Raw genomic sequence first — 15132 nt, forward strand, 5'->3', positions numbered from 1 at the left:
AGACTTATTAAATAGCCTTATTTCAGCAACTTAGACTCATTAAATAGGCTTATTTCAGCAACTTATGCTTATTAAATATACTTATTTCAGCAACTTAGGCTTATTAAATAGGCTTATTTCAGCAACTTAGACTTATTAAATAGCCTTATTTCAGCAACTTAGGCTTATTAAATAGGCTTATTTCAGCAACTTAGGCTTATTAAATAGCCTTATTTCAGCAACTTAGACTTATTAAATAGGCTTATTTCAGCAACTTAGGCTTATTAAATAGGCTTATTCAGCAACTTAGGCTTATTAAATAGGCTTATTTCAGCAACTTAGGCTTATTAAATAGGCTCATTCAGAAACTTAGGCTTATTAAATAGGCTTATTTCAGCAACTTAGACTTATTAAATAGGCCTATTAAATAGGCTTATTAAATAGACTTATTAAATAGGCTCATTAAATACTTATTAAATAGGCTTATTAAATAGGCTTATTAAATAGACTTATTAAATAGGCTCAATAAATAGGCTTATTAAATAGGCTTATTAAATAGGCTCAATAAATAGGCTTATTAAATAGGCTTATTAAATAGACTTAATAAATAGGCTTATTAAATAGGCTCAAAAAATAGGCTTATTAAATAGGCTCAATAAATAGGCTCAATAAATAGGCTTATTAAATAGGCTCATTAAATACTTATTAAATAGACTTATTAAATAGACTTATTACATAGGCTTATTAAATAGGCTTATTAAATAGGCTTATTAAATAGGCTTATTAAATAGACTTATTAAATAGCTCATTAAATAGGCTTATTTCAGCAACTTAGGCTTATTAAATAGCCTTATTTCAGCAACTTACGCTTATTAAATAGGCTTATTTCAGCAACTTAGGCTTATTAAATAGCCTAATTAAGTAGGCTTATTTCAGCAACTTGGGCTTATTAAATAGGCTTATTTCAGCAACTTACGCTGATTAAAAAGGCTTATTTCAGCAACTTAGACTTATTAAATAGCCTTATTTCAGCAACCTAGACTCATTAAATAGGCTTATTTCAGCAACTTATGCTTATTAAATATACTTATTTCAGCAACTTAGGCTTATTAAATAGGCTTATTTCAGCAACTTAGACTTATTAAATAGCCTTATTTCAGCAACTTAGGCTTATTAAATAGGCTTATTTTCAGCAACTTAGGATTATTAAATAGGCTTATTTTGGCAACTTAGGCTTATTAAATAGGCTCATTCAGAAACTTAGGCTTATTAAATAGGCTTATTTCAGCAACTTAGGCTTATTAAATAGGCTTATTTTCAGCAACTTAGGATTATTAAATAGGCTTATTTTGGCAACTTAGGCTTATTAAATAGGCTCATTCAGAAACTTAGGCTTATTAAATAGGCTTATTTCAGCAACTTAGACTTATTAAATAGGCCTATTAAATAGGCTTATTAAATAGACTTATTAAACAGGCTCATTAAATAATAATTAAATAGGCTTGTTAAATAGGCTTATTAAATAGACTTATTAAATAGGCTCAATAAATAGGCTTATTAAATAGGCTTATTAAATAGGCTCAATAAATAGGCTTATTAAATAGGCTTATTAAATAGGCTTATTAAATAGACTTATTAAATAGGCTTATTAAATAGGCTCAATAAATAGGCTTATTAAATAGGCTCAATAAATAGGCTTATTAAATAGCCTCAATAAATAGGCTTATTAAATAGGCTCAATAAATAGGCTTATTAAATAGGCTCATTAAATACTTATTAAATAGACTTATTAAATAGACTCATTAAATAGGCTTATTAAATAGGCTTATTAAATAGGCTTATTAAATAGGCTTATTAAATAGACGTATTAAATAGCCTCATTAAATAGGCTTATTTTAGCAACTTAGGCTTATTAAATAGGTTTATTTCAGCAACTTAGACTTATTAAAGAGCTTTATTAAATAGGCTTATTTCAGCAACTTAGGCTTATTAAATAAGCTTATTTCAGCAACATATTCTTATTAAATAGCCTTATTAAACAGGTTTATTTCAGCAACTTAGACTTATTAAATATACCTTTTAAAATAGGCTTAGTTCAGAAACTTAGGCTTATTAAATAGTCTTATTTCAGCAACTTAGGCTCATTAAATAGCCTTATTAAATAGGCTTATTCAGCAACTTAGGCTTATTAAATAGCCTTATTAAATATGCTTATTTCAGCAACTTAGACTTATTAAATAGGTTTATTCAGCAACTTAGGCTTATTAAATAGGCTTATTCAGCAACTTAGGCTTATTTAATAGGCTTATTTCAGCAACTTAGGCTTATTAAATAGGCTCATTCAGAAACTTAGGCTTATTAAATAAGCTTATTTCAGCAACTTAGACTTATTAAATAGGCCTATTAAATAGGCTTATTAAATAGGCTTATTTCAGCAACTTAGACTTATTAAATAGGCTTATTTCAGTAACTTAGGCTTATTAAAAAAGGCCTATTAAATAGGCTTATTAAATAGACTTATTAAATAGGCTCATTAAATACTTATTAAATAGGCTTATTAAATAGGCTTATAAAATAGACTTATTAAATAGGCTCAATAAATCGGCTTATTAAATAGGCTTATTAAATAGACTTATTAAATAGGCTCAATAAATCGGCTTATTAAATAGGCTTATTAAATAGGCTCAATAAATAGGCTTATTAAATAGGCTTATTAAATAGGCTTATTAAATAGACTTATTAAATCAGCTTATTAAATAGGCTCAATAAATAGGCTTATTAAATAGGCTCAATAAATATGCTTATTAAATAGGCTCAATAAATAGGCTTATTAAATAGGCTCAATAAATAGGCTTATTAAATAGGCTCATTAAATACTTATTAAATAGGCTTATTAAATAGACTTATTAAATAGACTTATTAAATAGGCTTATTAAATAGACTTATTAAATAGTCTTATTAAAAAGGCTTATTAAATAGACTTATTAAATAGGCTCATTAAATACTTATTAAATATGTTTATTAAATAGGTGTATTAATTAGGCTTATTAAATAGACTTATTAAATAGGCTTATTAAATAGACTTATTAAATAGACTTATTAAATAGCCTCATGAAATAGGCTTATTTTAGTAACTTAGGCTTATTAAATAGGTTTATTTCAGCAACTTAGACTTATTAAAGAGCCTTATTAAATAGGCTTATTTCAGCAACTTAGGCTTATTAAATAAGCTTATTTCAGCAACTTATGCTTATTAAATAGCCTTATTAAACAGGTTTATTTCAGCAACTTAGGCTTATTAAATAGCATTTTTAAATAGGTTTATTTCAGCAACTTAGACTTATTAAATAGGTTTATTCAGCAACTTAGGCTTATTAAATAGGCTTATTCAGCAACTTAGGCTTATTAAATATACTTATTTCAGCAACTTAGGCTTATTAAATAGGCTTATTTCAGCAACTTATGCTTATTAAATATACTTATTTCAGCAACTTAGGCTTATTAAATAGGCTTATTTCAGCAACTTAGACTTATTAAATAGCCTTATTTCAGCAACTTAGGCTTATTAAATAGGCTTATTTCAGCAACTTAGGCTTATTAAATAGCCTTATTTCAGCAACTTAGACTTATTAAATAGGCTTATTTCAGCAACTTAGGCTTATTAAATAGGCTTATTCAGCAACTTAGGCTTATTAAATAGGCTTATTTCAGCAACTTAGGCTTATTAAATAGGCTCATTCAGAAACTTAGGCTTATTAAATAGGCTTATTTCAGCAACTTAGACTTATTAAATAGGCCTATTAAATAGGCTTATTAAATAGACTTATTAAATAGGCTCATTAAATACTTATTAAATAGGCTTATTAAATAGGCTTATTAAATAGACTTATTAAATAGGCTCAATAAATAGGCTTATTAAATAGGCTTATTAAATAGGCTCAATAAATAGGCTTATTAAATAGGCTTATTAAATAGACTTAATAAATAGGCTTATTAAATAGGCTCAAAAAATAGGCTTATTAAATAGGCTCAATAAATAGGCTCAATAAATAGGCTTATTAAATAGGCTCATTAAATACTTATTAAATAGACTTATTAAATAGACTTATTACATAGGCTTATTAAATAGGCTTATTAAATAGGCTTATTAAATAGGCTTATTAAATAGACTTATTAAATAGCTCATTAAATAGGCTTATTCAGCAACTTAGGCTTATTAAATAGCCTTATTAAATAGGCTTATTTCAGCAACTTAGGCTTATTAAATAGCCTAATTAAGTAGGCTTATTTCAGCAACTTGGGCTTATTAAATAGGCTTATTTCAGCAACTTACGCTGATTAAAAAGGCTTATTTCAGCAACTTAGACTTATTAAATAGCCTTATTTCAGCAACCTAGACTCATTAAATAGGCTTATTTCAGCAACTTATGCTTATTAAATATACTTATTTCAGCAACTTAGGCTTATTAAATAGGCTTATTTCAGCAACTTAGACTTATTAAATAGCCTTATTTCAGCAACTTAGGCTTATTAAATAGGCTTATTTTCAGCAACTTAGGATTATTAAATAGGCTTATTTTGGCAACTTAGGCTTATTAAATAGGCTCATTCAGAAACTTAGGCTTATTAAATAGGCTTATTTCAGCAACTTAGACTTATTAAATAGGCCTATTAAATAGACTTATTAAATAGGCTTATTTCAGCAACTTAGACTTATTAAATAGGCCTATTAAATAGGCTTATTAAATAGACTTATTAAACAGGCTCATTAAATAATAATTAAATAGGCTTGTTAAATAGGCTTATTAAATAGACTTATTAAATAGGCTCAATAAATAGGCTTATTAAATAGGCTTATTAAATAGGCTCAATAAATAGGCTTATTAAATAGGCTTATTAAATAGGCTTATTAAATAGACTTATTAAATAGGCTTATTAAATAGGCTCAATAAATAGGCTTATTAAATAGGCTCAATAAATAGGCTTATTAAATAGGCTCAATAAATAGGCTTATTAAATAGGCTCAATAAATAGGCTTATTAAATAGGCTCATTAAATACTTATTAAATAGACTTATTAAATAGACTCATTAAATAGGCTTATTAAATAGGCTTATTAAATAGGCTTATTAAATAGGCTTATTAAATAGACGTATTAAATAGCCTCATTAAATAGGCTTATTTTAGCAACTTAGGCTTATTAAATAGGTTTATTTCAGCAACTTAGACTTATTAAAGAGCTTTATTAAATAGGCTTATTTCAGCAACTTAGGCTTATTAAATAAGCTTATTTCAGCAACATATTCTTATTAAATAGCCTTATTAAACAGGTTTATTTCAGCAACTTAGACTTATTAAATATACCTTTTAAAATAGGCTTAGTTCAGAAACTTAGGCTTATTAAATAGTCTTATTTCAGCAACTTAGTCTCATTAAATAGCCTTATTAAATAGGCTTATTCAGCAACTTAGGCTTATTAAATAGCCTTATTAAATATGCTTATTTCAGCAACTTAGACTTATTAAATAGGTTTATTCAGCAACTTAGGCTTATTAAATAGGCTTATTCAGCAACTTAGGCTTATTTAATAGGCTTATTTCAGCAACTTAGGCTTATTAAATAGGCTCATTCAGAAACTTAGGCTTATTAAATAAGCTTATTTCAGCAACTTAGACTTATTAAATAGGCCTATTAAATAGGCTTATTAAATAGGCTTATTTCAGCAACTTAGACTTATTAAATAGGCTTATTTCAGTAACTTAGGCTTATTAAAAAAGGCCTATTAAATAGGCTTATTAAATAGACTTATTAAATAGGCTCATTAAATACTTATTAAATAGGCTTATTAAATAGGCTTATAAAATAGACTTATTAAATAGGCTCAATAAATCGGCTTATTAAATAGGCTTATTAAATAGACTTATTAAATAGGCTCAATAAATCGGCTTATTAAATAGGCTTATTAAATAGGCTCAATAAATAGGCTTATTAAATAGGCTTATTAAATAGGCTTATTAAATAGACTTATTAAATCGGCTTATTAAATAGGCTCAATAAATAGGCTTATTAAATAGGCTCAATAAATATGCTTATTAAATAGGCTCAATAAATAGGCTTATTAAATAGGCTCAATAAATAGGCTTATTAAATAGGCTCATTAAATACTTATTAAATAGGCTTATTAAATAGACTTATTAAATAGACTTATTAAATAGGCTTATTAAATAGACTTATTAAATAGTCTTATTAAAAAGGCTTATTAAATAGACTTATTAAATAGGCTCATTAAATACTTATTAAATATGTTTATTAAATAGGTGTATTAATTAGGCTTATTAAATAGACTTATTAAATAGGCTTATTAAATAGACTTATTAAATAGACTTATTAAATAGCCTCATGAAATAGGCTTATTTTAGTAACTTAGGCTTATTAAATAGGTTTATTTCAGCAACTTAGACTTATTAAAGAGCCTTATTAAATAGGCTTATTTCAGCAACTTAGGCTTATTAAATAAGCTTATTTCAGCAACTTATGCTTATTAAATAGCCTTATTAAACAGGTTTATTTCAGCAACTTAGGCTTATTAAATAGCATTTTTAAATAGGTTTATTTCAGCAACTTAGACTTATTAAATAGGTTTATTCAGCAACTTAGGCTTATTAAATAGGCTTATTCAGCAACTTAGGCTTATTAAATAGGCTTATTTCAGCAACTTAGACTTATTAAATAGGCCTATTAAATAGGCTTATTAAATAGGCTTATTTCAGCAACTTATACTTATTAAATAGGCCTATTAAATAGGCTTATTAAATAGACTTATTAAATAGGCTCATTAAATACTTATTAAATAGGCTTATTAAATAGGCTTATTAAATAGACTTATTAAATAGGCTCAATAAATCGGCTTATTAAATAGGCTTATTAAATAGCCTCAATAAATAGGCTTATTAAATAGGCTTATTAAATAGGCTTATTAAATAGACTTATTAAATCAGCTTATTAAATAGTCTCAATAAATAGGCTTATTAAACAGGCTCAATAAATATGCTTATTAAATAGGCTCAATAAATAGGCTTATTAAATAGGCTCAATAAATAGGCTTATTAAATAGGCTCATTAAATACTTATTAAATACGCTTATTAAATAGACTTATTAAATAGACTTATTAAATAGTCTTATTAAATAGACTTATTAAATAGTCTTATTAAAAAGGCTTATTAAATAGACTTATTAAATAGGCTCATTAAATACTTATTAAATATGTTTATTAAATAGGTGTATTAATTAGGCTTATTAAATAGGCTTATTAAATAGACTTATTAAATAGACTTATTAAATAGACTTATTAAATAGACTTATTAAATAGCCTCATGAAATAGGCTTATTTTAGCAACTTAGGCTTATTAAATAGGTTTATTTCAGCAACTTAGACTTATTAAAGAGCCTCATTAAATAGGCTTATTTCAGCAACTTAGGCTTATTAAATAAGCTTATTTCAGCAACTTATGCTTATTAAATAGCCTTATTAAACAGGTTTATTTCAGCAACTTAGGCTTATTAAATAGCATTTTTAAATAGGTTTATTTCAGCAACTTAGACTTAGTAAATATACCTTTTTAAATAGGCTTAGTTCAGAAACTTAGGCTTATTAAATAGTCTTATTTCAGCAACTTAGGCTCATTAAATAGCCTTTTGAAATAGGCTTATTTCAGCAACTTAGGCTTATTAAATAGCCTTATTAAATAGGCTTATTTCAACAACTTAGACTTATTAAATAGGTTTATTCAGCAACTTAGGCTTATTAAATAGGCTTATTCAGCAACTTAGGCTTATTAAATAGGCTTATTTCAGCAACTTAGACTTATTAAAGAGGCCTATTAAATAGGCTTATTAAATAGGCTTATTTCAGCAACTTATACTTATTAAATAGGCCTATTAAATAGGCTTATTAAATAGACTTAGTAAATAGGCTCATTAAATACTTATTAAATAGGCTTATTAAATAGGCTTATTAAATAGACTTATTAAATAGGCTCAATAAATCGGCTTATTAAATAGGCTTATTAAATTGGCTCAATAAATAGGCTTATTAAATAGGCTTATTAAATAGGCTTATTAAATAGACTTATTAAATCAGCTTATTAAATAGTCTCAATAAATAGGCTTATTAAACAGGCTCAATAAATATGCTTATTAAATAGGCTCAATAAATAGCCTTATTAAATAGGCTCAATAAATAGGCTTATTAAATAGGCTCATTAAATACTTATTAAATACGCTTATTAAATAGACTTATTAAATAGACTTATTAAATAGTCTTATTAAATAGACTTATTAAATAGTCTTATTAAAAAGGCTTATTAAATAGACTTATTAAATAGGCTCATTAAATACTTATTAAATATGTTTATTAAATAGGTGTATTAATTAGGCTTATTAAATAGGCTTATTAAATAGACTTATTAAATAGACTTATTAAATAGACTTATTAAATAGACTTATTAAATAGCCTCATGAAATAGGCTTATTTTAGCAACTTAGGCTTATTAAATAGGTTTATTTCAGCAACTTAGACTTATTAAAGAGCCTTATTAAATAGGCTTATTTCAGCAACTTAGGCTTATTAAATAAGCTTATTTCAGCAACTTATGCTTATTAAATAGCCTTATTAAACAGGTTTATTTCAGCAACTTAGGCTTATTAAATAGCATTTTTAAATAGGTTTATTTCAGCAACTTAGACTTATTAAATATACCTTTTTAAATAGGCTTAGTTCAGAAACTTAGGCTTATTAAATAGTCTTATTTCAGCAACTTAGGCTCATTAAATAGCCTTTTGAAATAGGCTTATTTCAGCAACTTAGGCTTATTAAATAGCCTTATTAAATAGGCTTATTTCAGCAACTTAGACTTATTAAATAGGTTATTTCAGCAACTTAGGCTTATTAAATAGGCTTATTCAGCAACTTAGGCTTATTAAATAGGCTTATTTCAGCAACTTAGACTTATTAAATAGGCCTATTAAATAGGCTTATTAAATAGGCTCATTAAATACTTATTAAATAGGCTTATTAAATAGGCTTATTAAATAGACTTATTAAATAGGCTCAATAAATCGGCTTATTAAATAGGCTTATTAAATAGGCTCAATAAATAGGCTTATTAAATAGGCTTATTAAATAGACTTATTAAATCAGCTTAATAAATAGTCTCAATAAATAGGCTTATTAAACAGGCTCAATAAATATGCTTATTAAATAGGCTCAATAAATAGGCTTATTAAATAGGCTCAATAAATAGGCTTATTAAATAGGCTCATTAAATACTTATTAAATACGCTTATTAAATAGACTTATTAAATAGACTTATTAAATAGTCTTATTAAATAGACTTATTAAATAGTCTTATTAAAAAGGCTTATTAAATAGACTTATTAAATAGGCTCATTAAATACTTATTAAATATGTTTATTAAATAGGTGTATTAATTAGGCTTATTAAATAGGCTTATTAAATAGACTTATTAAATAGACTTATTAAATAGACTTATTAAATAGACTTATTAAATAGCCTCATGAAATAGGCTTATTTTAGCAACTTAGGCTTATTAAATAAGCTTATTTCAGCAACTTATGCTTATTAAATAGCCTTATTAAACAGGTTTATTTCAGCAACTTAGACTTATTAAAGAGCCTTATTAAATAGGCTTATTTCAGCAACTTAGGCTTATTAAATAAGCTTATTTCAGCAACTTATGCTTATTAAATAGCCTTATTAAACAGGTTTATTTCAGCAACTTAGGCTTATTAAATAGCATTTTTAAATAGGTTTATTTCAGCAACTTAGACTTATTAAATATACCTTTTTAAATAGGCTTAGTTCAGAAACTTAGGCTTATTAAATAGTCTTATTTCAGCAACTTAGGCTCATTAAATAGCCTTATTAAATAGGCTTATTTCAGCAACTTAGGCTTATTAAATAGCCTTATTAAATAGGCTTATTTCAGCAACTTAGACTTATTAAATAGGTTTATTCAGCAACTTAGGCTTATTAAATAGGCTTATTCAGCAACTTAGGCTTATTAAATAGGCTTATTTCAGCAACTTAGACTTATTAAATAGGCCTATTAAATAGGCTTATTAAATAGGATTATTTCAGCAACTTAGACTTATTAAATAGGCCTATTAAATAGGCTTATTAAATAGACTTATTAAATAGGCTCATTAAATACGTATTAAATAGGCTTATTAAATAGGCTTATTAAATAGACTTATTAAATAGGCTCAATAAATTGGCTTATTAAATAGGCTTATTAAATAGGCTCAATAAATAGGCTTATTAAATAGGCTTATTAAATAGGCTTATTAAATAGACTTATTAAATCGGCTTATTAAATAGGCTCAATAAATAGGCTTATTAAATAGGCTCAATAAATATGCTTATTAAATAGGCTCAATAAATAGGCTTATTAAATAGGCTCAATAAATAGGCTTATTAAATAGGCTCATTAAATACTTATTAAATACGCTTATTAAATAGACTTATTAAATAGACTTATTAAACAGTCTTATTAAATAGACTTATTAAATAGTCTTATTAAAAAGTCTTATTAAATAGACTTATTAAATAGGCTCTTTAAATACTTATTAAATATGTTTATTAAATAGGTGTATTAATTAGGCTTATTAAATAGGCTTATTAAATATGCTTATTAAATAGACTTATTAAATAGACTTATTAAATAGACTTATTAAATAGCCTCATGAAATAGGTTTATTTCAGCAACTTAGACTTATTAAAGAGCCTTATTAAATAGGCTTATTTCAGCAACTTAGGCTTATTAAATAAGCTTATTTCAGCAACTTATGCTTATTAAATAGCCTTATTAAACAGGTTTATTTCAGCAACTTAGGCTTATTAAATAGCATTTTTAAATAGGTTTATTTCAGCAACTTAGACTTATTAAATATACCTTTTTAAATAGGCTTAGTTCAGAAACTTAGGCTTATTAAATAGTCTTATTTCAGAAACTTAGGCTCATTAAATAGCCTTATTAAATAGGCTTATTTCAGCAACTTAGGCTTATTAAATAGCCTTATTAAATAGGCTTATTTCAGCAACTTAGACTTATTAAATAGTTTATTCAGCAACTTAGGCTTATTAAATAGCCTTATTCAGCACTTAGGCTTATTAAATAGGCTTATTTCAGCAACTTAGACTTATTAAATAGGCCTATTAAATAGGCTTATTAAATAGGCTTATTTCAGCAACTTAGACTTATTAAATAGGCTTATTAAATAGGCTTATTAAATAGACTTATTAAATAGGCTCATTAAATACTTATTAAATAGGCTTATTAAATAGGCTTATTAAATAGTCTTATTAAATAGGCTCAATAAATAGGCTTATTAAATAGGCTTATTAAATAGGCTCAATAAATAGGCTTATTAAATAGGCTTATTAAATAGGCGTATTAAATAGACTTATTAAATAGGCTTATTAAATAGGCTCAATAAATAGGCTTATTAAATAGGCTCAATAAATAGGCTTATTAAATAGGCTCAATAAATAGGCTTATTAAATAGGCTCAATAAATAGGCTTATTAAATAGGCTCATTAAATACTTATTAAATAGGCTTATTAAATAGACTTATTAAATAGACTTATTAAATAGGCTTATTAAATAGACTTATTAAATAGGCTTATTAAAAAGGCTTATTAAATAGACTTATTAAATAGGCTCATTAAATACTTATTAAATATGTTTATTAAATAGGCGTATTAAATAGGCTTATTAAATAGGCTTATTAAATAGGCTTATTAAATAGACTTATTAAATAGCCTAATTAAATAGGCTTATTTTAGCAACTTAGGCTTATTTAATAGGTTAATTTCAGCAACTTAGACTTATTAAATAGGCTTATTTCAGCAACTTATACTTATTAAATAGGCCTATTAAATAGGCTTATTAAATAGGCTTATTTCAGCAACTTAGACTTATTAAATAGGCCTATTAAATAGGCTTATTAAATAGACTTATTAAATAGGCTCATTAAATACTTATTAAATAGGCTTATTAAATAGGCCTATTAAATAGACGCATTAAATAGGCTCAATAAATCGACTTATTAAATAGGCTTATTAAATAGGCTCAATAAATAGGCTTATTAAATAGGCTTATTAAATAGGCTTATTAAATAGACTTATTAAATCGGCTTATTAAATAGGCTCAATAAATAGGCTTATTAAATAGGCTCAATAAATATGCTTATTAAATAGGCTCAATAAATAGGCTTATTAAATAGGCTCAATAAATAGGCTTATTAAAAAGGCTCATTAAATACTTATTAAATACGCTTATTAAATAGACTTATTAAATAGACTTATTAAATAGTCTTATTAAATAGACTTATTAAATAGTCTTATTAAAAAGGCTTATTAAATAGACTTATTAAATAGGCTCATTAAATACTTATTAAATATGTTTATTAAATAGGTGTATTAATTAGTCTTATTAAATAGGCTTATTAAATAGGCTTATTAAATAGACTTATTAAATAGACTTATTAAATAGACTTATTAAATAGACTTATTAAATAGCCTCATGAAATAGGCTTATTTTAGCAACTTAGGCTTATTAAATAGGTTTATTTCAGCAACTTAGACTTATTAAAGAGCCTTATTAAATAGGCTTATTTCAGCAACTTAGGCTTATTAAATAAGCTTATTTCAGCAACTTATGCTTATTAAATAGCCTTATTAAACAGGTTTATTTCAGCAACTTAGGCTTATTAAATAGAATTTTTAATAGGTTTATTTCAGCAACTTAGACTTATTAAATATACCTTTTTAAATAGGCTTAGTTCAGAAACTTAGGCTTATTAAATAGTCTTATTTCAGCAACTTAGGCTCATTAAATAGCCTTATTAAATAGGCTCATTTCAGCAACTTAGGCTTATTAAATAGCCTTATTAAATAGGCTTATTTCAGCAACTTAGACTTATTAAATAGGTTTATTCAGCAACTTAGGCTTATTAAATAGCCTTATTCAGCAACTTAGGCTTATTAAATAGGCTTATTTCAGCAACTTAGACTTATTAAATAGACCTATTAAATAGGCTTATTAAATAGGCTTATTTCAGCAACTTAGACTTATTAAATAGGCCTATTAAATAGGCTTATTAAATAGACTTATTAAATAGGCTCATTAAATACTTATTAAATAGGCTTATTAAATAGGCTTATTAAATAGACTTAATAAATAGGCTCAATAAATAGGCTTATTAAATAGGCTTATTAAATAGGCTCAATAAATAGGCTTATTAAATAGGCTTATTAAATAGGCTTATTTAATAGACTTATTAAATAGGCTTATTAAATAGGCTCAATAAATAGGCTTATTAAATAGGCTCAATAAATAGGCTTATTAAATAGGCTCAATAAATAGGCTTATTAAATAGGCTCAATAAATAGGCTTATTAAATAGGCTCATTAAATACTTATTAAATAGGCTTATTAAATAGACTTATTAAATAGACTTATTAAATAGGCTTATTAAATAGACTTATTAAATAGGCTTATTAAAAAGGCTTATTAAATAGACTTATTAAATAGGCTCAATAAATAGGCTTATTAAATAGGCTCAATAAATAGGCTTATTAAATAGGCTCATTAAATACTTATTAAATACGCTTATTAAATAGACTTATTAAATAGACTTATTAAACAGTCTTATTAAATAGACTTATTAAATAGTCTTATTAAAAAGGCTTATTAAATAGACTTATTAAATAGGCTCATTAAATACTTATTAAATATGTTTATTAAATAGGTGTATTAATTAGGCTTATTAAATAGGCTTATTAAATAGGCTTATTAAATAGACTTATTAAATAGACTTATTAAATAGACTTATTAAATAGACTTATTAAATAGCCTCATTTTAGCAACTTAGGCTTATTAAATAGGTTTATTTCAGCAACTTAGACTTATTAAATATACCTTTTTAAATAGGCTTAGTTCAGAAACTTAGGCTTATTAAATAGTCTTATTTCAGAAACTTAGGCTCATTAAATAGCCTTATTAAATAGGCTTATTTCAGCAACTTAGGCTTATTAAATAGCCTTATTAAATAGGCTTATTTCAGCAACTTAGACTTATTAAATAGGTTTATTCAGCAACTTAGGCTTATTAAATAGCCTTATTCAGCACTTAGGCTTATTAAATAGGCTTATTTCAGCAACTTAGACTTATTAAATAGGCCTATTAAATAGGCTTATTAAATAGGCTTATTTCAGCAACTTAGACTTATTAAATAGGCTTATTAAATAGGCTTATTAAATAGACTTATTAAATAGGCTCATTAAATACTTATTAAATAGGCTTATTAAATAGGCTTATTAAATAGTCTTATTAAATAGGCTCAATAAATAGGCTTATTAAATAGGCTTATTAAATAGGCTCAATAAATAGGCTTATTAAATAGGCTTATTAAATAGGCGTATTAAATAGACTTATTAAATAGGCTTATTAAATAGGCTCAATAAATAGGCTTATTAAATAGGCTCAATAAATAGGCTTATTAAATAGGCTCAATAAATAGGCTTATTAAATAGGCTCAATAAATAGGCTTATTAAATAGGCTCATTAAATACTTATTAAATAGGCTTATTAAATAGACTTATTAAATAGACTTATTAAATAGGCTTATTAAATAGACTTATTAAATAGGCTTATTAAAAAGGCTTATTAAATAGACTTATTAAATAGGCTCATTAAATACTTATTAAATATGTTTATTAAATAGGCGTATTAAATAGGCTTATTAAATAGGCTTATTAAATAGGCTTATTAAATAGACTTATTAAATAGCCTAATTAAATAGGCTTATTTTAGCAACTTAGGCTTATTTAATAGGTTTATTTCAGCAACTTAGACTTATTAAATAGGCTTATTTCAGCAACTTATACTTATTAAATAGGCCTATTAAATAGGCTTATTAAATAGGCTTATTTCAGCAACTTAGACTTATTAAATAGGCCTATTAAATCGACTTATTAAATAGGCTTATTAAATAGGCTCAATAAATAGGCTTATTAAATAAGCTTATTAAATAGGCTTATTAAATAGACTTATTAAATCGGCTTATTAAA

This window comes from Petromyzon marinus, unplaced genomic scaffold (genome assembly GCF_048934315.1).
Source record: "Petromyzon marinus isolate PM22_M1 ecotype Great Lakes invasive population unplaced genomic scaffold, UKy_Petmar_22M1.pri1.0 PM_G_Scaffold_1, whole genome shotgun sequence".
Lineage (NCBI taxonomy): Eukaryota > Metazoa > Chordata > Hyperoartia > Petromyzontiformes > Petromyzontidae > Petromyzon > Petromyzon marinus.